The sequence below is a fragment of the Anser cygnoides genome, chromosome 2 (genome assembly GCF_040182565.1).
Source record: "Anser cygnoides isolate HZ-2024a breed goose chromosome 2, Taihu_goose_T2T_genome, whole genome shotgun sequence".
NCBI classification, from domain to species: domain Eukaryota; kingdom Metazoa; phylum Chordata; class Aves; order Anseriformes; family Anatidae; genus Anser; species Anser cygnoides.
In genome coordinates, this window is record NC_089874.1 from 24,330,505 (window position 1) to 24,358,293 (window position 27,789).

General features: G+C 37.4%; 1 protein-coding gene across 2 annotated transcripts in view; it reads left to right on the top strand.

Annotated features, from left to right (window-relative positions):
- The window catches only part of CDK14 (cyclin dependent kinase 14), a 328,969-nt gene that overhangs the window by 32,898 nt on the left and 268,282 nt on the right, over positions 1–27,789 (top strand). The window contains exon 1 of one of the 2 annotated variants that reach the window (XM_066991699.1): positions 5,649–5,709. The exons of the other annotated variant lie outside the window; for it this stretch is intronic. The gene's annotated coding sequence lies outside the window, so the exon portion shown is untranslated. Of the gene's footprint in view, positions 1–5,648; positions 5,710–27,789 lie in introns of those variants that run through there. 2 annotated transcript variants of the gene reach the window in all.

Sequence of the window (27,789 nt, forward strand, 5' to 3'; positions counted from 1 at the left end):
GTGTCCATCTATAAAACACAGCATGGATTAAAGCATTTGACAACCTATTAAATTAAGCTGTTTTTGGCAGGATTAGTCAAATGGCATTTGATGCTCAGACTACATTTTTGCTTTTAATTATACAGCTGAAAAACTGACCAGGAGCTGTGTTTCAGCAGAGCTTGAGAAGGACAAGGTGTAAAGCTGTGGGCTCTGCAAAATTCATAGTAGTCTGACATTCTCGGCTCACAAACTTAGCCTGAATTTTGCACAGAACACATAGAAAATCTTTCTCACTTCTGTTAGTGGTCGGTTTAATGGTCAGTATTCCCTTTTTTGAAAAAACTCAGATGAAATTTGTGTCAAATTTTGTGTTCCCCCCCTCCCTTCATGTTATGTTACATTAAGTATTTAAAGTATTGAACTTCACAAAGACATTTAGGTAATAAAAATAAAGTAAATAAATCAGAAGAAAATTTGCTTTCTCTCCATGTGGATAAAGGATGTGTAACTCTTAATCTGAATTCAAACAATCTGAAGAAGGAGTGATGAAACAACTTTCACTTGAATAAACTGTGACTTATGCAAAGTTCAGTGACTTCAAGCTGGAGGTTATTAAAATGGGGGCAAGTAAACGAGTTCTTTTTGAGTTTTCTTTCTGTTATTGAACTCTGTGGCTTCTGCTACAAAATATGGAGGCCATCGTTGCTTTACCTCTAAGAGAACTGCTGCTTCTGTTAACTGTTGTCCAAAGAGAATATTATTTGTTTTTACAAATTGTCTTAAAATCTTCACTTGCATTTTTGGAAAAGTTTAACCTTCCCTATGGCCACTCTGGATACTGAAGTGATGCTGTGAAATTGGGATTAGTGGGGATGGGAGGGGCTCTACAGTCTTGAGTCAGGCCCCCTGTTCAACTGTTTGGGCATGGCTTTTTGACTCCTACTGTAATGAGAAATCTCCTTCCTTCCCTCTCTCATTTTTGGTACAAAATATTTTAATGTGGCAAAATATAGTATACTTGGAACTGTCAGTAATTATTTTTGCAAGGATATTTTAGGAGTACAGTGAACCTAAAGGCTTTTGAAAAAGTCTTATTTTCAATGCTTTAAACTGTCAGTTTCAAACCAGTCAGTTTCATTCATTAAGTTTCTTCAGTTGACTAAATATGCAAAATAAATTCAGCAGTATACTGGATAAAGAAAGAAAGTTTAGATGAAGAAAATGGAAGTGTGAAAAACTGTCTTGGTTACTATGACCGTGTTGCATAACTGTGCAGCAGTTCTTCATAATATCTTTTAGTGTAAATTAATTATCCCATGTAAAATATACCTTTTAACACAAGATTTGCCAATATATATTCAGCTGTTTTTTTTTTCTAGATTTGCCAAAATAATACAGCATTCTTTTTCTGTCACCAGGAATTGTGTCTATTACATAATGAAATGGGAGTGGTTTGAGATCTTAGCTCCAAGCATTTTTTAAATCATATTAGGTAACTGCAGGATGCATTATTTAATACAGCATATTTATATATATATATATATATATCAAGTGACTGAACTAATACGTTTTCTGTGCATCTCCTTGTTCTGTTTGTCTCCCCTTCCTTTCATCACCATACAAATCCTAATTCTCTCACTTCCCTTTCAAAATGCCCTTTGTTTTCCCCTCTCTCTTTGCACATCTGGTTGTCCTGTTCTTCCCCCTCCCCCCCTCCAGCCTGATAGTCTCATTTTTAAAGCTTTGTTCCACAAAGTACATAATTAAGCAGTAAGACACGACAGGTCATGAATATTGTTGTATTAATTGAGGAGGGGGGAGAGGGAAACTGAAGGGAAACTACAGAGAAACAATACCAGCTGGCACTCAGTGCTGATATTATTTGCAATTCAGTTAGGATAAAGCTTGTCCATGGGGTGGAATTTTCATTTAAAATGTCCAAACCCATGCAGCAACTGGATGCTACCATCTCTCAGACAGAAGGCTTTTATTTGCAAGGGGGAAGTGTTATTGCTGTAGCTCCTGCGTGTCAGACCTGCAACACTCCTACTGCTAGCCTGTCATGACCAGAGGGGCTCTACAGCCAAAAACCTATTAACCACTAAACAGAGATAGATGATTTCCTCTGAAGGAAGGCATATTGCATTGCAAGTGACATTCTTCTGCTGAAAAGTAGGTGTTCATGATATCATTCTGTTGTTAGCGAAAGTGACTGCAACATCTGTCTGGGTGGTAGTAATTGTAACAGCCATTTCCACTTGAAAATGAGCAAAGAAAACACTAATGAGTGCTGGGTGAGGGCCTGCCAGTGTGACGTCTCTACTGCCTGTTAGTCAAAATGACATACAGCAGGACTGCAGCTTTAGGGGGGAGGAGAGAGGGCATGCATAAACTCTCTTTTGGCAACAGAGCAAGTTGGTGGCAGTCATGGTGTCCTGGTAACTTATGCACAGAAGAAACTCCTGTAGTGACTTTTGTGCAAATGGCTTGTGTCAGACTGAGAACTTTTAAAACAAAAATTTTGAATTAATCTCGACCTTTGTCTATTTCATGGACATGCTCTGTTTTGTATTTCAAATACAATACTGAACTGAAGCAAAGCTGTAGAACATACCCATGGATATTTGAAGCAACAAGGCCTTGGTATGTAAATATCACTGGCTATTAAACATGTAGTTTAACTTTGTCCTGCACATGTTCATAATAATCCATTGCTGTCATTGTATGTAATAGTAAAAAATGTAAAGTACCAGAGATGCACTTCATGGCAGCTCGTAAACTAGTGAATATTTTGTCTGCTGTCTCAGGTTTCCATTCCGCTCAGCTGGTTGTTAGCTCCCAAAAAACGTCCTAGTGCTGCTCTTGAGTGATGCAAGAAATACTGAGAAGTTTTTCAAGAAATAACTGATTTGGGTCACGGCAGTTTGCTTCCTCCTCTTCTGTGTATTTGTAAGTCTGAAGTAAAACTTGAAAAAATTGTGGTGGTTTTACCCTGCTGGGCAGCTAAACTCCACCACAACCTCTCTCTCAATCCCCCTCCTCAGAAGAAGGGGGGAAGAAGAAAGTATGCTGGAAAGAAAAAAATAGAAGACTCATAGGTTGAGATAAAGACAATTTAAATAAAGGGAAAAGGAAGAGGGGAAAAAAACAACCAACCAACCAACCAAAGGCTGCACAGAAACACAGAGAGAGAAGGAAAAATATTATTCTCAACTTCCCATCAATGAGCGATGTTCAGCCACATCCTGGGAAGCAGGGCCTCAATACGCCTAGTGGTTGTTTGGGAGAACAGACATCTTCCTAACAAGAGCTTCCCCTTTCCCACCTTTTATTGCTGAGTGTAACACCATAGGGTATGGAATATCCCTTTTTGGTTGGTTTAGGTCAGCTGTCCTCCCCACCTCTTGCCCACGTGGGGCCTACTTGCTCTGGGGGTTTGGAGGGAGTCCTGATGCTATGCCAATATTGTTCAGCAATAGACAAAGCACTGGTGTGACACCGATGCTGTTCTAGCTGCTCTAGTGCAGAGCGCAGCACTGTACGGGCCGCTGCAGGGAAAGTTAGCTTCATCCCAGGTGGACCCAGTATAAACATGCAGGTGATTTTGGTGGTTTTTGTAGACTCATAGAATATCCTGAGTTGGAGGGGACCCACAAAAATTGTTGAGTCTGACTCCAGGCAATGATGTGGCAATAAAATATTCAGCACTAAGAATTAATTCTAAATGTATCTTGATTACCTGGATGCTGTGCAATGTCTATCTATACATAAATTTTACATCACATATGAGATTAATGTGTTTGTATATGATCAGCAAAGCTCTGTATGCTAACTGTTAACTGCTAAGCAGTTTTTTTTAAGAAGTTATGATATTGTATCCTCAGAACCATAGTAGGAACAAAATTCTTGTGGGCAGTCATGCTGTTCAGAAGAAATTCCAGATAAAACATTCCAGCTTCTTCTTAGTAATTATCTTGGGCCAGAATAGGGAGTGGGACCCACTGGGATTTCATGCCTTTTTCTAGACACTTGAAAAGATAACCTTGTTCTAATTTTATATTTAAAATGAATATAGTCCTGTTAGCTCCATATTCCTCCGGTTGGCAACTCTGCTTCAAGTAGTGATTTTGACCTTCCAGAATTACCTACATTATACTGATTTATTTTTTCATCATTCTCACAGTGAGAGTAATACTTTGGTCTTTTTTACTAGTGGTGCTTGTGAGTACTAGCTTGTGTGCTGTCAGGTGCGTGTGCGTGCAGTTGATGTGTTGGTTGTTGTTCCCTGTGAGCTGGGTGTCAGTTATTTCTCAGGTTTGTAGAGGCTAATAATTGTCATGTGTGGGCAACGCCTGCTGATGTTGCTGAGAACTGAACATGAATATCTGTGGGCAGAATGTGGATCTGCCTTGAAAACTGTTGAAGTTAATTTGTTAATTTATTCATTCTGTATTATACTAGAACAGCTTTGAGAAGCTTGTCTTGGTCTCTTGGGAGAAATTCCCTCATAAAGATAAATGAATATATAATGAAAACTCATTGAATCATCTTTTCAGTTAGAACAAAAAAAAAAGGAACTAAACTTTTGTCATTCCTTTTATCATATTCTCCTTAAAATTTTAAAATATAACAAATGAAGAGGGGAAACAAACATTTTTCTCTTAACTTTTTGGTGTTTCTTCTAAGTTTTGTGATTGCTGCTATATTTTAAAATAGTCTTATATTCTTATTATTCTATATTTGCATCCAAACTGAGCTAGACTTTTCTGAATCAGGTTACTCTTCCCCCTTCCTTGCCTACCCCCAAAAGCTTAATGATGCCCATAACATCATCAAGGGAATGGAAAATATGAGTTTGGACTGAAATTTTCATAGAGGAGAGAGGGATGACGAGCTGTTCACCTGATTTTGTGCCTTTTGGTGCCCACAGTGGTTGCAGAGACGTGTATAAAGTGCACTGAGGCACCGCGAGGCTGTTGCTGAAACTGTTCTCTTTCTTGTCAGAGCAGCTGCAGTTTACCTCTTAAGACTATTTTTTACCACATTTATCCAGTGAGCTTTGTGGTCTGGTTGTCAAGCCAATGTGTTACAGGCATAAAGGGTGACCTGGAAAAAATACACATTCCATACCTTCATTTCCTCACCTGTCTAAAGGAGAGCGTACCTGGCAACATGAGACTTCATGACTCTATTATTGCAGTGGAATCGAAAGTCCAATTATTACATGCTTGTCCGTCAACTTCTGGCAACTTTCCTCCTTTCCTTCCAGCACTCAGCTGTGCAGTAGCAGACGCCGATTTGATTCCTGTCATTTTTCCTGTGTTTTGGCTCCCCTGTTCTGTATGTGCATAGGAATTCAATAACTCTGCTTTATTCTCCCTTTATAGTTCTAAAAGAGATATAGTAGGCTTCAGGCTTTTCAGCTTCTCCATTATAATGGAGTATAAAAATGTCTTTTTGCTTTAGTACGTTTTTGTCTTCCATCAGGAAGATTCCTGTCCAGATTTCCCCACTGAGAGGAATGGATATCTTGCCCCAGTCTGACTCTAGGGGAAGAAAAAAACCCAACATTCTTACTTTGCTTTTGTTGTTTCTTCCTTATTGCTATAGTTTCTTAAGTTTGTTATATGATGGCATTTTTTTTGTTTTTTTTTTTTTCTTTCCAGGTGATGATGACAATGGAAGCTCTTTCTGCCTAGCTGCCTCTTGTGATTCATTTAGTTCAAGGTTCCACCTCATGATTTTCATGTGGCTAATGTGTTTTGTATATGTTTTTTATTTATTGCAGAATAGGGGAATATTTCTGATGTGAGAGGATGACTTTCACAGAAATCATAAAATCAAGAAACCCAAACCCCAATTATTTATGCTTAGTTCAGCAGCAGAATGCATTCATTGTACAGGTTGCCCTGAAAGTCAGAGCTGGTAGTGAAATGGCTAGAGCTCATATCTTCTATCTCAGCATCCTTTAGTGCCTGAAATACTTTGGTAAGCAGTGAAAAAACAGTAGTAAATGATGAAATGTTGGTGAGACTGCAAAACCTACGGATAACTCTGGCAAATTTGACTGGATTGGGATGGCTATGGAAGGATAATGCTTAAAAATAGTAATAAATGTTTAAACATTTGAAGATGGATAGAATCATAAAGGCTGATGTAAATGCTACAAATAGAGAGAATTCTTCCCTCTCTAGACAATCTGAGTGAAAACCAAGGTTTTTACAGAGTACTGGCTTTGGAATCATAGAACCATTAAGGGTGGAAAAGACCTCCAAGATCATCTGGTACAACTGTCCCCTTACCAACAATATTACACACTAAACCATGTCCCCAGGCACCACTTACAACATTTCCTTGAACACCCCCAGGGATGGTGACTCCACCACCTCCCTGGGCAACCCGTTCCAATGCCTGACTGCTCTTTCTGAGAAGAAATGTCTCCTCATTTCCAACCTGAACCTCCCCTAGTGCAACTTGAGGCCATTCCCTCTAGTCCTATCACTAGTTATCTTTGAGAAGAGGCTGACCCCCAGCTTCCCACAGCTTCCTTTCAGGTAGCTGTAGAGAGCAATAAGGTCTCCCTTGAGCCTCCTCTTCTCCAGACTAAACAACCCTAGAAGTAGCAGTGCAGCATTAACCCCAAGTTAACAAAGGATTGCTGCATGGGGGGATTGGATCTTTGGCTCCCTGGGCGTCTCCTTCCCAGGCTGCCAAAGCTACCTCCTACATGATGCACTGCGATGGAAAAATACTTGGGAATGCCAGGTACAGGTTGTGGTCTGTGACCAAAAACGTAATCTGTATGTGAAATCCAGCCCATGGAGAAATTGGTGGGGAAGTAGAGCAAAAGGAGCATAATGTTGTTCTGTCTAAATAGAAATAATTTTGGCATGAGGATTAGAAAGGCTTTAATGTTCTTTAGTGATCCTTTTTTCTTGCTGAAAAGTTAGTTTCTTTTTCATAAAAATAGAGCAATTTAGAAAAACCTTCTGCAACCAATTTTCATTAAAAAAAGAATTTGACTGGAATTGATTTGCTTTTTTGTCTATTTGGGAGGGGTGAACATGGGGACGTCAGTTGAGGTTGGCTGTGGTATGTGTTTCTCCCTCACGCCCAATCACCAAGGAAGAGTAAGTAGTGAAGTTCTGCAGTTTTCTAAACATATTGTAGAATATTCACCATTTTAAAACAGTTTAAAATCTAAGATGAACAGTTTACAGAAATAGTTTCAATTTAGGCAGCTCTTCCATGGGAATGTCTGTTTAGTCCTACATTCTAAGATGTTTAAGGACCAATGTGGATGCTTTTCAAGAAACAGAAAAAACTGAAGGCCCTGCAAGTCTCCCAGCTGTAAAGTATTCCCAATGCACCTAACTTCACAGTAATGTACTGGGGAGAAATTTATTCCTGATCTCAGCTGGTTATAAGTCTGTGCCCTGGAGCATGACGATTGAGGCTCTTGCAATTTTTAGTCTAGTTACAGAGGCTATTAATCATTATGTTCAATCCCTTCTTGAATATTGCTAAGCTCTCTGCTCAATATGTTCTGAGTTATTGAACCTCACAGGTCAATTACACAATGTTTATAAAACTAATTCTGTATTTTGACCAGGAGTGAAAACATAACTCTCAGTGGGATCAGGTATTGCTTTTAAGTCAACTGTTGTTTCTAAATTTACATAGGTGAGGGCAAGAAAAACAAAACAAAACAAAAATCCTTACTGCCAAGATATTCAGACTTCACAGAGAAAGAAAGAATGCTAAATGCTGATGAGCTCTTGAAATTTCTGGAATCTTATCTTTGATTCTGTTCAGGTTTCGCAGTGGTAATTATTGAGTTAATGTTAACTCTTAACAGATTGTTGACCTTCCCTGTTGCAGAGTGTGATTTACTCCAGTGGATGGATGTCTGCTACTGCTGTGGTGCTGGGATTTGATTCCCTCCATCTGGAGTACAGTGATGCTCAGAATATTTAGATAGTGTGAAATTTCAGTCCTCACTCCCCAAAAGGCATGACACCTGAACATGGTGTTCCTGGATAAAGACCTGGGTTATGATTCCTATGTTTTTTTTTCTTTTTACTCAAATCAGTGGTAATTTCACTAGCCTAATTATGTGGATGTAATTAAAAAATAAAAATAAAACCAAAACAAAACAACCCCACAAATGGAAACAACTCAACTCTAGTATTTTATTGTATATTCTGAATATTTCAGGAAATCACGATTACTGTTAGGATAGCTGTCAATTTATAAAAGGACATCAGCTTCCCAGCCAATTCTGTAGACTTGGGAGAAGACCATCTGGAGGAGAAACGGAGCATGTCCAACAACTGCAGAAGAGAATCATCACCAGTATCATACTCAATTAATGCAAATGTTCAGCTGCCGAGTTGCTACATAAAAAGCTGAAACGACAGCACCTTGATTTTTCCTTGGGGAAAATTTTAGTGAAGCATCACCCTATTCTGGCAATGAAGGTTGCCTAGCATTAACATCATAGGCCAAGAGTAATATGTTTCTTTCTCTTCTATTAAGTGTATTAGCTGGGTAATTTGTACGCTGTAAAATTAAAGCTTTTTCCTGAGCCTGCCAATAGTTTAACATGCAGTTCATGAAGGTGGGAAGAATAAAATCTGTGAGGTTTTCTCCCAAAATGGAAGGTGGCACTTTTAGAAGATATTTCACCAGCTTGAACAGGCAAATATCACAGTCCTTCTTTTGAAATGCTGAATGCTGAGAACCTCTGAATCAGTGGTTCCTCGTGTAGGAAGTGACCTTCCCTTTCTCCCACATTCATTTACCCTGACTGGCCTCTGCTGCGAGGCTGTTTGGGAACTGGCCAGTTTCTGTTGATTATGTAGGAAAGATACCAACACTCTCAAGTACTTCTGTCTGTAGATATCAGAACATTTTGCAAATTCAAGAATAAGTTGTAAGCCACAGTTTTACTTAATGGGGTTTACTTGACTTCCTTTGTGATTTTTTTCTAAGCAAAACAAATGTATTAATTCACATGACTAAGAAATAGTGCCTTTGTGGATTGCATGCAGTTTCCATCAGGTCACTTCTCCAGCCTGTCTGGGTCTTTCTGGATGGCAGTCCCAGCCTATCTACTATTTCTCTTTGCACAACCACCCTCAATCAACTGCAAGCTCAATGAGAATGCGCTCCATCACCTCCTCTTCCACTTCCAGGTAGCTGGTAAAGATGTTAAACAAGACATGTCATAGGGGGGAGCCTTGCAGTACTTCATTTCTTACCAGCCTCTAGGCATAGTACAACCTAACATAACCAGCCAGAGTGTAACATCCTAACTTCAGACCAGCAATGCTGTGAGAGACTGTCAAAAGCCTTGCTAAAGCTAGTGATATTCACCGCTTTCACATTGTCTGGAAATCAGAGAAGGCAATTCAGCTGGTCAGGCAAGATCTACCCTTGCTAGATCCCTGTAGACTGTCCTCAGTCACTACCACTTTCACGTGCCTGGCAACGTGCTCCAAAAGAGGACACATATTTCCTAAGGACCTTAGTGAGGGTGACCAGTCTGGAGTTCCATGATTGTCCTTTTGATCTTCTTTTTTTTTTTTTTTTTGAAGGTGGGCACATTTGCTATTCTCTAGTCATCAGGTACCTTTTGCAATTTTCATTCCTAAGAGATTACAATGTCTCCCAAAGTCTAGTTCAGGAAGATTGCAGCATTGCTTACTTTGGAAACCTAAATTCTTACTTCCAGGCTGTCTGAAAATACTTGAAAGATAAAAAAATGTCCTTTTGCTCTTGAGAATTTAAAATATTTTTCATTTCTTTCTTTCATGTGTGTGTGTGTGTTCTTTTCCCCTCTGATACTCTATTCCCTATAGAAAATAAAGTGTATGTTTAATATGGGTGATTTCATATACAGGGAAGGTGTTTCCAAGTTTTCAATATGGTTGGTGGTCAGCTTACGCATCTGACTACTACATTATCTGGAAATTATTCTTCAGAAACTGCTGTTCAGCACACCTCAGCCTTCCTCCTGTAGCCAGAGTTTGTCAGAGGCTCTCTGGTTGCCGTGACTTGTTGAGATGAGGATGCCAAGTGCTAGCGCAGGATCACAGTGCCAAGGCGGTTTGCAAAGTTTGGTGTTTGACAGCATTTCTGTTTTATTCCTTAGTGAGGAGGTTGGCGGAGATTCTGGAAAAAAAAAAAAAGTGGTAACTTTCTTTTTTTTTAGAGGTATTGTTACATAAATACCAATATCAAAGATGCTTATACACTTTGAAATAACTGTGTGCTGTTTTTTCATTGATGTCTGATCTCTGGCTAACATCACCTGGATTTTGAGTACTGGTAGCTGGTGTTTTGACAGAGTTTATTGCGAAGCATGAATGAGAGCTTTTAGTGTTTTATTTGCCTGAAAGAGTTCTCTAGATAGCATCTACGTCTGCCCAGCTGTTTTCCTAACTCCAAGCATTGCTCATTTAGCTGAACACTCATTTAGCTGACCTTTTTGCTTTTAGTAGACTCTTGGCTGGATCCTGGAATGCCTGAGCAAATATTGTAGAGATCTTAATCTCTATTTTGACTAACACAAGCAGCAGCCTTCAGGTATCCTGGAAAAGGCTCTCTGATTATTGTGCTAAAACCAAACCTTGGCGTTTTAGGTGAGGAATATGCAAGGCAGATGGATTTATCATTGCACAAAGCCGTTAACATCTTGCTGGGCTTGGGAAAGGGCACCTCTGCCTCTGTTTGCCTGTGGCCCATCCGACATGGACATGGCACTGGATCTGGTACTCGGCCTGGTTGGCGGTGGTGCCGTGAGGCCAGGGCTGCCCGAGCACAGACCATCTGACCTGCCCTCGGGTGCCTGGAGCTCATGGCAGCCTTTTGGCTCTGCTGCTATGTGTGTACGTGTGGAATGAAAGAAAAAATCAAACCTCAAATGACTCGTTTGCCTAACTATTATAAATGGCTGTAAATACGCTGTGCCAGTCCAGCTTTATTAGCTCATAAAGCGATGTTGTAGGACGCCAGTGATGGTGTTGTCACTACTCTGAGCAGCAGTTATTTAGCCATAAATCATACTTCTATGCACACGCTGGTAAATATGTAACCTTATTTTGGGGTGTGCACGCATACTGTGTCCTTAAGTCTACCAAGTGTTACTGGATTGAAAAACAAGAGATGCAATAATATACAATGCAGATATGAACACTGATACCCATAGCATGTGTAGTAGGGTCTTACAGACAGACATTCAATTAGTAAATTCAGTCGGTAACACACTGTCCTGTGCTTACTCAAAGAGCAAGAGAAATAGTATAGAGTGTTCACTGGTAATGATTTGTGCTGGGGTAAGTGTTGTAGTATGTACGTGCAATTGGTAATTAGGTAATTTTCTGAGCTTTTTGTTGGACAACTGTCCTAAAATACTGCCTACAGTGGAGTTGATGTGAAAATGAAGTTGTTTCAGAATATGATGTCCTACAAAAGCTTCGTTTCAGGAAATGTTTGTGGAGAAAATTGGAGGCATTTTAAAATTATAATATTCTCCATTTTCAGTAAAAAACATTTAATCAGCCAAAATCAGTCAAATACGTAGATTTGCAGGCAGTGTTTTGTGTACTAAAATTTATTTAGCAAAAGGTGTATTTATTTTAAAGGCTATATGTTGGTAAAAACATATTTTTCTTATACCCAGGCTGGCTCTTGTGTGTTGATCGCTATGGTCACCTATGTGTGTCGGCCCATTTTGAAACCTTAAGTCCTGCTGATTTGTACGGATGGTGCTGAGCTCCAATTTCTCTGATCTAATACTGCAGTACTTTCCCCAAATGAAATGAGCAGATTGGCACTTAGTTTGTTTTAAGATAAAGCCTTTTTATCCCTGCCTCATATTAACTCCAAACTCTTCGCGTCAGAGGTCTCCAGACCTGCTTCCATCAGCCTATTTGTGTTATCCTTGCCAAAAGTGTTTTCTTCCATTCTTTCTGTAATTTCGTCATTTTACCTTCTCCCTGCTTGTGCTCCTTTTCCCTTGAGCTTTCTCTCAGTAAACAACTGCTAAAATTGCTTCAACCCTTTAAAATATATCCTGTTTGTTGGTTTTTTTTTTTTTTTTTTTTGGCTTCACTGCTATCCCTTTCCCTGCATGCTTGACTCTGTGTAGCATACAGTAATGCAGGATATTCCTGTCACATATTAGTCCATATAAGTGAAGAAATGTTCCCAGTTTGTTCTGGTTTTCCTATGGCACACTGTGTCAAATTGCAGGTCTATATAATGCGTTGCTGAGCAAGAGGCTGGATTAGCTACTTGAATCAGTGATTTGGAAGGTAAGGAAGTGTCAGGTCTTTGTAAAATTGGTATCTGCTCTGTGCACAGGAACAGCTTAATCCGCTGGGATGCCAGCCGTTTGAGTGGGTGAAATGTAAGCAGAGGGTTTCAGCTGTGCCAGCTGTGCAACTGGAAAGCAGCTGGAGAGCTGCAGGAGAGCAGTTGGCAGCGCCGAGGAGTGACAGAGGGGCTGCCGAGGCAGATAGGAACACAAACATTTGTCCAGCTGAAGTGATTAGGGGAAGTATTTCTATACCTCCATTATTAGCTGGTTATGAAAAACGGAGCTCATGTTTTAACCTCAATCTCTGATACTACACATAGACTCATTAGGCATATAGCTCATTTGTGACTGCAGTTGAGATCATTGGAGTGGAAGCAAATTTCCTCTGCATGTTTGGTGGAGGTGGGGGGAGCTAGTGATGATTAAACATCATTGAAAAGTAATTTCAAGTATTTTTTGAGTTTTCAAGTTCAACTACCATGAACTTGAGCAGTATACAAATGGGTTTGGTGGTGGGAAAAACATTTTAAAGACAAGTGAGCAAAACACCAACCAACCAACCAACCAAAAAATCTTTACTTTTTTTTTTTATTATTATTTTTTCTAACATGTTATGACAACCTGTGAAGCACTGTGGTTTAAAATAGGTTTCAACTAGAAAAAAAAAGTAAAATTTAACTGGGTGGTGGGAAGAAATATCGTTCTGCTGAAGTTTGTGCTAGTTGCATAAGAACATACAGAAAATACCTATCAAGCTGAAGAGCAGTTATTTCTGCAGGTAAAATTTTCAACAGATGCTTTCTTAATTCAATAACTGCTTTATTCACAAACCAGAAACTAGTTGGAAGCTGAAAATCGGGATGCTTTCTTCTCATCTTCAGAACGAACCTGAAATGATGATACATACTGGTTCTTCAGCCATGAAAAAATAGCAATGAGAAACCTTATTTTACGGTAGCTGCAGATAAGAGTATACTCATTTGAAGTTAAAACTTGTTTTTGTTGTCTACTTAACTGCCTTTAAAACAGTTTTATTTATGCAATTTTAAAATCATGATATTTTAGTTCCTATTTCCTTGAAACTGCTGCTTGAGATAAGTTTTGTGGAAATAATTCTTACTTTCAGTTTACTAGACCTCAGCTACATGTTTCTTAACACTTAAAAACTAAATGGAGTATTTCAATACACATGTTAAGTCATTTCTGAAGCTTATAGTTGTGTTGTGTATTTCTTGCTTGGAAGAAATTTCAAATTTAATGTAAAAATTCTGGTTGAAAGCATCTTCTAATGATTACCAACTTATTTAACAATTTAAAGCAAAATAATTTAGTACAAACTTATAACAAGATCTAAAATAATTTTTACCTTGAATAAAATGGATGATGGTACTTAATTTGCAATGGAGAGTTGCAAGTAGGAGAAACTTTTATATTTGTCAGTGGTTTTTATTCCTGAAGGCAAACAAACCCAACCACCTGCCATTAGCTGCCCATGAAAGATCCAAGCATGCAGATAGGTGGGGTTAGATCTTGTATCTGAAAATGTGCTATAGGTAAAGATGTAGTTGAGAGTCAGAGCTCATCTTAGAAGCTACAAGCTGATTTCTCTGTGAACAGGTATTTTAATTCTGGGAATATTCATTTTTATAGTGCACAGAAAACAGTTTTAGTTATTTTCATTTAGTGCTGTCATTTCTTAACAAAGCCACATACTTGTTGCAAAATGTTTTCCAGTGACGACCTTTTTGGTTCTTATGTAACTGTGTCTGGTCTGTGTTTGTGTAAAAATAAAAAACCTGACATGAATCAAAACAATAATAATTTAAAAAGCACCTAAGAACCAAGTCTCCTGTACAGGTTGTATAAAATGTAATGATAAGTAGAGTCATGACTTTTATAATTATGAGGGAGGTGAAAGAAACCCTGGAGTCATGAGCAATGACTTTCCTATTTGTCTTCTGAAACCTCATTACACCTTGCAAATCTCTTGCCCCTATTAATGCTGATCCACTAATGCTAATTCTTCAGTGCTCAATGCAATATATTACTGGTCTTTTCTGGCTGTCATCAGTAACTGTGAAGACATTATTTATATTTCTCATCACATTTTTGTGGGGCCTTTTATTTGCTGTTGCTGCTCATCAAAGTTAAGCTAAATTTTTGGTGACATAAATCCAAGCAATGTTGTTATATAGAAAATGTTGAGGGAAGAGCAGTACTAGTTGCTCTGAGAGCAGACAGAAAGAAGCTGTTTCTTCATACTATTGTTAACGTGAAATAAGCATGACAGTAGGAAATAAGGTGAAATAATTTTAATCTGAATTATTATTCGGTGTAGGTTTGCTATGTTCAAGTATAATAGGCCATGCTAGGTAGGTACTGACAACCCAAAAACTGCTTCAGAACTATTTAGGTAATTCCATGTTAGTGCAAAATGTGCTCAAATCGATTTGAGCAATCCATAGCTAGGTCAGCAAGCCTGCATGGCGTGTAGTGGGAGGTAGCAGAGAACCACAGTTGTGATCCCTCAGGGGTGTCTGGGTGCATGGTGGTTTGAAAGCACACCTTTGTGTCGTCACACGTAGGTAGGTGCAGTCATGCATGCGTATGGGTGGTGATCCAACAAAGCTGGTAGCCTGAGTTAAATATGAGATGCTGACGTCTGTATTTTTGTTCAAAAACATAAGTGCAAAATTTTCTGGTTGAGAACAAATTAAAAAATCCACTTGTATAAAATGTATTTTAAAAATCAAAGTTAAGAGATGATGACAATGAGGCAATACTGACCCTGTGCTACCTATGGTAAAATGACCAAGCATTTCCATAATGTGATTACTTTTCACATTAAGCCAAGTAAATTACAGTACATTTTCTCTGAAGTGTGTTCTGTAGTTGTGGTACAAGTGAATTCTAGGGCTGTTAAAGTATTGTAAGTGCTCTGTAGTCATGGCTGCTTTTCAATCAGTGGCAGTTCTGCACTTACTAAGAAACAATTTCTTTTTTAAAGGAAATGTTATGATAGAGACATTTTAAAAGATTACAGTGAATGAAAGATGATGGTTTTGGAAGGAAGAGGTGAATGTAGGGAGTAAAGATGACATGTTTATGGGATTGTGCGTAATGCTTTACATCTAATTTTAATACACCGCTTTAATAATAATTGTTGGTGCTAAAGTTAAGCCAAGGTATTTAATAGCACACTTTAAAACCCTAAGGATGTTCTACTGAGTGGAAGTCATTAAAGTGACATTGAAGGAATTGTTTTCATTGGAGTTTACTAACCTGACAGCAGAATAAAAATGGTATAAAAGGCCAGGGCTAAATGACTACGTCAGATTTCTTAGTACTTTTAACCACAGAACCAACCTGCACAGAAATGTTGTTTTTGTTCCTCTGGCAGGGAAAGTGCTCTGATGCTTTTGGCAAGTTATTAAGCATCTGAGCCTTAATTTTCCATCTGAGGGACAAGGAAGTTATTATCATTCTCTGGATATCAAAATACATTTCTTAGTACAGCTTGAAGATATTCAGATGTTATAGCATGAGGGCGGGAGAATGGCCTTGGAAGTACGAAGATGAAGTCAGACAAAAGTTATTCAACGTTGCTTCCCTTTGCCCCCATAACACAAGGGAGTTTTATTCTCTGTAATGTAGTTTTTGGATTGGTATAGTTTTTTTAGCCTTTTGGTCAAAAACAGTGAAATGAACCTCTGCTAGGACTGAAGTTTGGCATCTTCTTGTGAAAGAGCACTTCATTTCTGATTTTACAAATAAAGACCTTTTATGCAACAGTCTAAGGAAAATCTGTCTTTGCTAGAAAACAGCTTACCTAGTTCTGTTCTTTTGATATTTTATTATGATAAAGCCACTTTTTGCAGGGCAAATTGACAAGCAGCTGTGCATCATTCACCTTGTCACTAATTGTGATGGTAGCATAAATGAGAGGAATGCCCTTTTAATTCTTTACTTTATGAACAAGGGACGTAGTCATAATATTTTCATATTAATATGTTAGCTGGACTTATGCCATGCTTATGTTAATATCCTGGTTTGTTCAGAAAGGATATACATGCATTGAAGTGTGCCAGTTTTATGCAATGTGTGAATCAGGGAACGCCTCTAGCACTTCAGATTTAAATATTGTTTTTATTTATTTTTTTCACTCTGTATGTGTATTCATGGTTCTGACAAGCATATCTTCATTTGTGCGTTGGCCCTTGCTAGCAGAAGAGTCAGGTTTGTGGGTTTCTTAACTCTATGCTTACATAACAGAGTGGGATTTTATTTAGTGGCTTTATTTTCTTACATATATGCTTAAAAACCTGCTGCTAGAGTTTTTTTTTGTTGTTGTTTTTTTTCTTCACAGCGCATTGTATAGAAATGGGGTCGCAACTCTCATATTTTTACTTTTACTCGAGATTTTTGGTTAAAGAACAGCGGCTTGATAAGGGCATGCTTAATGTTGTTTATATTACCTGGGTTTGGAATGAAAAGCAGCAATTAAAAAATGTAAATGAATATTTCTGGCAAATGACCCCAGGGATGCCCTTGACGCATGTTATTTCCTACAGTTTACACAATGGAGGCATATTACACAATTTAATATTCAGTGGTATCTTGCTGCCTGTATTCTCAAAAGTTGATCATTAGGGGAATATATTTGACAGAATAAGAATAGAGATTGAAGGATTAATTTTAGTGCAAGCAAATCCTTGAAATGCAGGATCAGATCAAACAGTGCACTACCTTTGAAACCTGTGTTGTCTTTCTGACCTGTACATGCTCTCACCTAATAACCTTGTCTGCTCCCACTGCATGCTTGTGAAAGAACCACTGCAACTTCGTTACTTGCCTTGAAATGGCTTGGGAAATGGCCTTGCATAATCCTTGGAATTACGTGGCTGCAAAAGCTGCTTCATTTGCTTTTGATAGTCACCTGCTACTAGCATGGAAGAACAAGGTAATGATAGTCTAACTGTTCAGGTATGGAGCAAGAATTTATTTCAGGTCTCTGTAAACACTACTGACAGCTTTTGCTGGTAATCTTCATATTAAACAGTCCTCAGTGAGCCAGCGTTATTAAGCTACACTTTTCTTTTCAATGACAGATTTGAATTGCTTGACCTCCGGTTATTGGCTGCTTTGTTGTTGTTGATTGTAACTGTACGGTCAGCAAGTTGGCCTATCAAAAATCAGCGTGTGAACCATTTTAGTTTCAATGCCTGTTTGAAGCAGAAAATTTGAAGGATGTGGTAGAAGGTATCCTTTGTTATGCTGAATAAAAATCCAAATAATTCGATGTGCTTCCTCTCCACATTCATAAAGGAACAGAAATGCAGCCTGGAGCCACTGTATGTCAGTTTTCAGGGAAGTTTTAAGCAGGTGTAAGAATGAACGGTAAGTTTAGAAATCAATCATAAGCTCACTACCTCAAATACTTAAAGCTTGGGAAGTCTTCATTCCAAAAAGGATTTCTTCTTTTCATCATTTTATCCAGGTTTTCCTAAAGTTGGAATCCAGAAAAAGCATTTAATAAATACTTATCATAGGTTTGTTAGACAATAGCTGAAACTTTTCAGGATATTGTGTTGTCAAAGTATGTTGCAGCTCCTTATAGGATTTATGCTGACTTACCTGTGCATGTGCTGGAGGATGAGAAGGGACACCCAAATGGAAAGGGACAAAGTCTACTTTGTGCTGCACTGTACCTCCTCAGTTTTCTCCAAGGCAGAATATTTTTTGGAGAATTGGAGAGCATTTCTCCTGAGTATATTCAGTGCTTCTCATATATGCAGAACAAGGAATTTGGAAGGCTTAGGAAGACCTTGCTTGGAAAGTACAAGTGTGTACGTGGGCTTGTGCGGAGGGCTAGGAGTGGAAGCGGTATCGGAAGCTGTTTCAGGGAGGCCAGTAAGAGGTTGGAAGCTAATGGGTATAAAGGGAGAATGGACAAGAGTTCTGGAGTGTGGGGGAAGGTGATCTCTAGTATTTGGAGAAAAGTTGCTTTTGGGAATTCAGATCTTCTTATGGAGTCCTCAGCATCTCCATTCTGTTTCAACAGATAGGCATGAACTCACTGATATGCATGCCCTACCTTTGGCTGATCCAGTTTGGGATCGAAGCTATTACTGTTGTCACTGTTCAAGCTTAGTGATAGAAGCCTGTGGTCTGTGATATAATCTTGCTGATAGCACAACAGCTATAGATGAATCTGTATGAGATCTGTATTATCAGGTATTTCAGAGGAAGGAGCAATATTACAGGCAATGGATTTGAACCAAACTGTCCTGTTAAAACCTAGCTTTAGCTGCAAAGACTGTTTCTTGCACTTATTTTACTCTTTTTTAGTGTTGCCCTTCCTGACAACTTAATTGTGAATCTCATAACCTTGTTCTTGAATCTCATAATCTTGTTCTGAAATGTTTAGAATTTGTCATTTATATGACAATCATTTTAGCTTTCCAAAAAAGAAAAATCTGCATGGTTATGAAAAGTTAAGAGCTGAAATCAATGTGTACGCTGAAGAGCTACTTAAAATTGCATTGGGGAAGTTGAGTGTGTAAATTACTGTAAAATACATTTTTTTTGATCAAATAGGGCAACAGGACCTGAGGGGGCTAGACACTTGAATTGTTCTTGGGCTATTGTCACTGGCCTTCAGAGAAAATGAGAATGGTGGTGTCTGCCTTCCCCGAGCTGTGAAAACTGTGATAAAACCAATTAGCCATCTGTGCATGTATTGTAATTGGTAGCTCATGCCGTCATGGGCATTTAAAGAACACCCAGTCTTTTCTGTGTTTATCTCTCAACATACTGGTTGCACTGAGGTTAATGAGACTCCCCAGGATCATAAAAAGACAGATGTAAGAGTAGAATATGAGGTATATATGTTTATTGTAACATATCAAATCGGAAACCTTTTATTTGGGATATGTCAAATCTGTGCTTGACATAGGAAATTTAAAGGCAGCCATAAGACATTTTAAAGCGATCTTGTGCTAGTTCTTTATATCATGGTGGCTTCTGTAAAATCTTAGATGAAATTTTTCTTGTCTGAATTTTTATTACCTCAGTAATTCTATCTGTTAGTACTCTTTACATCTTAAAATATTTCCACAACCTTTTCTGAGGAAAGACAAATATACTATTAGACACATAAGCCCTCAATATTATAAATTCTGAAAGCATTACTGGATTTTTGTCAGTCATTTTTGTCAAAATTGTGTCAGGCATCAGCCATAATGTTATGCTAGAATACCTCATGCATATATGTTCCCACAGACATCCAAATCCATTGGGAATTGTACCTTAAAAGAGTTGTTCTGCAGCATTTACATTTCAAACCTGTCCAAAGTGAAACTTTAAGTTGCAGTTTATCATTTAAATGCTCTAGGGGAAACATCATTTTTAATGTTTTGATGCTTCTCCTGTTCTAAACCTCAGTTTTTCACTTAACATCTGTAATTAAACGCAGTATTGGTTTTTATGGTAAAACTTCTTTTTATTATTATTTATTTATTTTTTATTTATTTTTATTCCTGATGCTGTGAAAGGTTTTGTAAACAGAATTTTATCCAATAAATGGGGATCTATATGCACATCTTTTTGTGGACTGGATTATTTTTTCTTTGTGCAACATCTTAAAAGCTGAGTAAAGAATTCCTAATATCATGTGGGAGGCATATTACTACTCAGTGGCACGATATGAGGCAGGCATAACCTGGCCGAAGATGGACTGCTTTATTTGAATATGAGATTGTGGATTGCATGAGAGAGACAATAGTTGCAACAATTAGCTTTAGTTTGCAATCTGTACAATATATGCTTTACAGAAAGAAAAGATGTATAACAGTTGAGAGCACGCTACTAAAATGACAAGTACATGTCTCACTACAGGTTTCCTTCTTATTTTTTCCTTTTTAACAGTTAGTATAATTACACTTTTCTAAATCAGTTCTCTTAGCTCTCTGCTCAGAGAGAGCTCCTGTCAACTGCTCTGCCTCCTAACCCACCGCCCTCTCTGAAACAGAAGGCAAGGAAAGGTGAGATTCTCTCCCTCTTGCATTTGATTTGGTGGCTAACTGTGACATGGAAGTTCCCCTCAATTCTCTATCAATAAAGTATCTAGTACAGTGGAGTCCTATTTTAATGACTAGGCTGCTAGGGTAATGCTAATTTTATTTTTAAGTTTTGGTTGAGAAAACATTTACTAATTAAAAGAACAACAGAACAATTGAGTATCAGTGATCCTACTTTATGACCACAGTTTCTTAATATCTCTTGTTGAGTTCACTGCTCCTTTCTGGAAAAGATTTCTCTTAGGAAATTATACAGCATAGTATATTATCATTCTAACTGTATGTAGATGGTCATAGGTCCTCTTAGGTTATGACAATGACTGATTTAGGGGGCTTTGGTGTAGTTCTGTGGTGCAGTAGGAATTCTTTTCATAGTAGTCCTCTGCTAAATCAGTCTAAAACTAAATTTAGTACCATGAAGCCATGCTTCAGGAGAGATGCATTGCCACATCATTCTTCTGCTGCAAAATATTTTGATATGTGCAGTCTTTAGATATCTTCTGGAATGGTCAAAATAAATTCAGCCACAGATGCTGAAAGAGGTGGTCTGAGGAGGAAAAAACTGTTTAGGTAGAAAATCATGTGAGAATGGGTGCTCTGTGAACATGTATACTGATGTAGCTGTGCTACCAGTCACTATATTTTGTAGAGATTGTTTTTACAGTATGAGGACAAGGTAGGTTTTTTTTCTTTTTTCTTTTTTTTTCTTTCTTGTCCTTTCTGCAGGTCTGTCTTTACTCCTCCTCAAATGCTTTCCCTTTCTGGCCTAACATGTCCTGGGAAAATAGATAAGCTGCTCAACACACATTAAAGCTTTATCAAGTTCTGGACTGAAGTGCCCTTCAGTGAGAATGCCCAGGTGGATGCAGCCCTCTTATCTGAAATACTGAGATAAAACAGGACGAGAAAAGCAGTCTTCAAGGGGCTAGTTACCCAAACAGTTAAGAGCTTTATAGGTCAAACCCAATACTTTCTGTTTAACTGAAGAACAGATAAATATCAGTGCAATACCTGCAGTACTGGTGTTTATTTCTTATGAGCACTTGACTCAGCATTGCATCAGGTAGAGCTTTTGCATAGCATTTTTTTAAAAAATGTACATTAATATGTGCCAATTTAATATGTGAAGAACAAAGGTATGGATGATGAAGTGAAACTGTTGTCTGTTAGTGCAGCTTTCTACAGAAATACAGCTGGAATAAGGCAAAACGTTTCTCACAGTTTCTTCCCATATTTGAGCATGAGAAGAAACATACATTCCTAAATCAGGTATTACTTTAGCATTTCTATTTACATTTTTTTTTTTGGTCAGCAACTGCTTCAATCTCATAGTACATCACTATGTAACCTATAGCTTTGCTGTCATCAGACTTGCAAAGCATTGTAATTTTTATGATGCTTGTACACTTGTCAGATCTGTCATATATGCCATAGAGAACAGATAAAACATCAATTTTTGAGACTGAGAGAGAAATGGCAACTAACCCTTCAGGTAGAAGACCAAGACATGGAAAAAGAATGAAAAAGTGACACATTTTACAAAACTATTGTTTAGTTGAATTGCCAAAAGTTGCTCAAGAATTTTGCAGTGTAGACTATTTGGATGATAATGACATCTTTCTTGATGATATTTACAAACTGATATATATGAAGAATTTAACTCTAGCTGTACATGTGTAATAGTGACTCTAAGCAATTCTACATTATTCCAGGTAAGAATCACAGGGTGATTGAATAATCGGTTGAAGATATAGACCCAGTGTTCAGCAGTAGTCTAAAAATAAGTAGACCTTTAGAAAATAATAGGAAAAGAAAGGAGAAAAAAAAAAGCCATTATTATGCTGTTGCAAAAAACTTATTTATGTAAATACCACATTAAATACTATTCATCATATAACAAAAATGACACAAGGTGACAGAGGGAGAAGACAAGAATGATTAGTTAGATGTGCAATATGGCTTCCATTTGAGGAGAAGGTAATTAGACCCATTAGAATGTAAAACAGAGGACTGAGGGAAGATCAGACAGTATCCTATAAGATCACAAGCTGAATTTTTGTGAGTGAAGAGGGAATACTTCCGCAACATTGCTTTAACTGCTTTGTAGTTCCTACCTACTGAGAAATATTCAAAGATTATGTTTGTTTGTTTTGGTTTTCAAGAGAAGGAATAGTTTCTAATTGCACAGTGTCGTGAATCTCTTTACCGCCTGGAGCTTGAGTTATAAATGAGTTCAAAAGTGAATTTCAGAGTTGTAAAGGATAGGTCAAGATCTATTTTTTTCAATTAATAAGTTAACTGCTGGTGACTAGAAGGATATACAGGGAGAAAGATCACATTATGTAACTCCTTATCCTGCAACAAAATTGATTGCTTTCAGAAACTGACTAGATGAATTCTTATTATGATGTTGTATAATTATCACTATATTTTTTTCTCTGACAGCTTTTGATGAGGCTAATATTAAAAATCATTTCATAAAAAATTAAGGTTTTATACCTGTTCCACAGAATAAAAACAGCGGTGACCTGTTCACCATCTAGATCGTAGCATCTCTTGAAGAAAAGCTGAGAACTCAAACTCCATTTAGCAGAACCAAAAGAAAGGAGATTGATTTATACAACTTACTATAGAACATTGCACATGAGCATGTAATCTATACTAGTTAAGCATAGCTCTTTCTCCAACATAAACACATTTGTTGTCTGTTACTGTACCCATAATAATAAGACTACAGCTATACTGACTGATAAATATCATCATACATGTTGAATCCAGTAAGACATCTGAGATGGTCACAAACCAGTTATTCTTCCACATCATGAAGTAAGAGGGTCACTTTCTACAGAATGCTCTAATAAGCATGCTTTTGTAGTGTCACATATTTCTCAATAACATCCTGTGACAAAGAGTAGCCTCTTAGATACCCATCAGTGATACTTCCAATGGAGAGTGCCATGGCTCCTGGTTTGGTAGGTCTTCAGCCACTTGTCACAGCTCAAAGATGAACATTGTGAAGAGTAAGAATATAAACATGTTATTGACCTGATAAAAGGAAATAAACTTGTGAGGAGCCTGGAATAATTGCTGAAATTCTGACACTACTCAACATCATATTTAGGGTTAAATGTCATTGCTATGAGGTTCATTTATTACCAGTTGCAGTTATCTCTGAAAACAAAACCAATCAGATGGTTCTTCCTGGAGAAGATGTCTTGGGAGATTTCTCCCTGTCTGCCCTTCAGATTTGGTATCTTGGTACCAAATTTCAGGAAGAACAGAACATAGGGAAATTGAAGAACATAGGGAAATGCAAGGATTCCACTGGAGCTATATGCAGACGAACCTCAGGTCATGTAAAATGTCATGTAAATCATGCACAGTCATGTAAATGTCATACACGGTTATGTAAATCACTTGAGTTTGCTGATTTGGGGTACTTCAAGGTCCCACGTAAGAGAATGAAGATGAGAAAATTATAACCCTTCCTCAGTTTCTACTTCCCAGTGAAAGATAACCTCCTACTTCTCCCTTCTTTATCAGCTTTTCTGTAAAAGTCCTCACTCTTCTGGAGATACTCCATCTACCTCCTTCAGTGCCAAATGAGTCATCTTTACTTAATGGAGCACTTATATTCACCTCAACACTCATCAGTGTCCTTCATTTAATAAATGCAGGATAAGCTAAATTTTAAAGCAGATTACATTTGGGGCTTTAGAACACCTTCTCAAGCTATCTGACATCCTGCAGAAATAGTTCCTATATGTATTGCAGAGATTGCAGAGGAAGCTCTCAGAAGTTCCGATTAATATGTTGAAAATAGTGCATACAAGACATGAGGTAGTTGGCTGTATCATCTCTACTTTGGGGTGCCTTCATGATATCATCATTTCATAGTGTAGAATCGCTTAAGGCCATCAAATAGTAGAGTGCTTATTTTGAAATAGCTTCTATCGGCTCCACAGAACACAACCAGAGGTTTGGTCTGTGGGACTTGAAATCGTAGATCACATACCTTTTGCCATGATCCTCAGTGGACTTTTCACCTGAAGTTTTGATTATCCTTGTTAATAAAGCCTGTAAGGGAGGGATAGAGGTCGCTGAACAGTCCTTGTGAACAGAAGTCATTCACATGCACTAGACTTGAACTACCAACATACAAGTGTTGAGTCAACAGTTATTCCCATCTGAAGGCAGTTGTTTCACTGTTCTCATAACATGAATTCACTATTTGAATGTATGGCAAGCTCAGCAGATAGCAAAAGCCTTAAGGACTGAAACTGTGCTCAAAGGAACAGTGTATAAAGAAGAAGAATAGAATAGATTTTTTTTTGAAGTGGACACTGTAAACATGCAACTTATTCTAGTTTATCTATATTATAGGGATGTGGGGATTGATTGGCTTGATTTTTATTTTTATTTTTTAACTATGGTAGCTTACATTTTGTACGTAGATTTTTTTTAGTTGGAAAGCATTTTTTTTTCCTTTAGAATGTAGGAAAATGGGGGAAAAAGAAAGCCTTTCATGTGAATATCTCAAAGTGAAAATGAAGGGAAGCTAAAATGCAGTGCTTTCAAATAAGACTAGAATTTTCCGTGCATGACATATTCAGACCTGAGAAAATGATGAAGGCAAACTTATCTTTTTATGTTAAGTTTTAATTCATTTATAGAAAGCTTTCTTCTCCTAGCTATAATACTATGGATGACTTTGAAATGGGATATCATTGAGTTTCAACCCTGTGTGAGATCAGCTGTAAGAATAAATGTAACTTGAAATGAAACATTTTCAGTGATTCTTCCCTGGGGATTATACTTGTAGATATCAAAAATCTATTGTTAATTCTTTAAAACTGTCCCTTAAAAAAAAAAAAAAAAAAAAAAACAAACTTTGTAAACTCTGTCTCTAGTATTTGTCATTAAAATTTTGTCACAGAAATATTAATACTCTTTCCTGATTAGCTAGAATTTATTTTTTTGGATTGTAAATGTGAGAATTGTCCACTACATGGTTTTACGAATTGTATGTTATAGTAGATAGGTTAGTTTAATGTAAGCTACTCCAGTAAGCCATTTTATTGATCGTTGTCATCTTCCAGATAGAGTGCATAAATTTGAATTTTATACTGCTTCAGTTCTTTGTGGTGTTTTTGAAAAATTATTGACTGAGATGTTGATTTAGATGGCTTCTTTCTTTCTCTCTTTCTCTCTCTCTCTCTTCCTCCCTTCCTCCCTTCCTTCCTCTTTTTACTTTTTTTTCCCTGAATAGTCTAGGTTGTTGTGCTTTGTACTCAATACATTAAGAGTTTGCAATTGAACGTAAGGTTCTGTATATGCATACATCATAATTCTTAGGAGTTATCGTTCGTTTTCTGTGGAGAATTTTGTGTATTGTGAAGGCACTTCCATTTCTGTAGTGAAATGTTGCTGCTGTTGACAGCACGTGTAACTGTATGATGCTAAAGATGAATGACTCTGCTTTCACTTTACTGTCTTTCAGTTGGTGATGAGGAGTTCAGGCAAAAGATGCATATTATTTCACCTGATGTGGTGTAGGCTACATACACTTTCCAAATTAGTCTTTTTTTTTTTTTAACAGCATAATTTTAGTATATTATAAAGGCTTGAACACAGTACTAGCTGAGATAGAATTCTGTCCATGTGCAATAGATAACTTTTTCTGCAGATATGAAACACATGGCCAGTAGAGGAGTATTTATGTATTTATTTTTATATAGCAAGATGTGCTTTATTTTTGCAAGGTAAGGTATATCTGAGTCCTCTCTTGCATTTATCTAGATGCCTACCCCAAGTGGAAAAGCATACCGATCTGATCTCTCCTTAAAAGTAACGTAATTAGGAAATTCCACACATTGACTACATCTTGTCCTACATCTGTTATCCTTGTGTATCAACTGCAAGTCTAAGAGCTAAAAAGAAAAGTTAAGGCTTGGAAAATAGCAGTCAGCTTCCTGAAGAGGAAATCCTAAATCAAGTTAAAATTCAAGATCTTATCATAGATGTATTGAGCTAATGTGTTTTAGTCTGGATTATTTTATTTGTATGAGGTCTTTGCCAGCATAGCAAGAAACACAGAATTAATAGTAACAAACAAAACAATCTAATCGTAACTGTATTAGTATTCATAGGAAAATGTGGATTTGCTAGGAATTTTAGTTAGGTTTTCCTATTGCACACAAAGATTATAATTGTCCAAAGTCATTGAATTAATCTTTTATGTGCAAAGAATGCTCTCATGAAGCTGAAAATGTATCTAGACTGTTTTAAAGTATTTTTTTAATGTGTGAAATCATTACAAAATGTTCTCAATGTTGTTGTTCCCTTTGAACTTGTACTTTAAAAATTTTTATAATGCAAATTATATTTGGAATCAATCCATAAAAACATAAAATATCGTCTTTTATAGATAAAGGTTGCAAAGATAATTGACACCAAGTGTTACATTGCATTTCATTTCAGACAGTGACTATTTTTTAAGTGAAGTCCCACCATGGCAGATAATGCAGATGGTGTAGTTCAAATATTGGTATTGCAAAGCAAGTTTGACAGCATGTTGTACTCAGAATAACTTGTCACACATTCCGTTGTGCAATGTTATTCACTGCTTCACTTGCCATCTTAAGCAAAAAATGATTTTCTTTGCATTCAACACATTCTTGTTGCTGCTGGGTTGTTTTATTAAGGTCATATCTTGTGTACTCTATGTATTTTAATTTCAAACTAAAACCAAACTGATCAGTTTAGGAAAAGTATCATGTTTTGTGATTGCCAGTGATAACAGGGAACTGAACTGGAGTTGGACAGGTGTTGTCTCATCCAGTCCACTGGTTTTGAATAAAACTTGTTAGCCATCTTTTAAAATCAGTTTTTATGAAATATTATCAGTGGTTTATAAAGTGTCTGGATAGATGGCCAAATCACTTTCACAAGTAAGAAAATTTTTGAAACTGTAAAGTGTGTTTATTCTTTCTTTGTATATTCAGTTGGTGGGTGTTAAGAGGTGTGCAATGAGCAGTGGCTTTTCTTAGTCATGCAGTTTCTTGTATGAGGAGGAAATGGGTGCTTGTCTGTAAGATACTTGTACAAACTATTGCGTGTGGTTATTACTTCATGGGAAGGGTGGAACAGCTGGCCATTCTCCCTTGTCTTATGTGGAAAACATCCTCTGTCTTGGATGATTTAAAATAGACTGAGAACATTACTTCTAAGTTGTGTTTGGACATTATGTAGTATGACCACACAGAACACAAAGCAACTAGTGATATTCTTTTCACTATACAGTATTAATAAATGATGGATTGCAATGTTTAGTTCATTGACCATCAGCGCTGTATAATCAGTCTGTTCTAAGTATAATGATTTGCAGAAGACTGTACAATGATT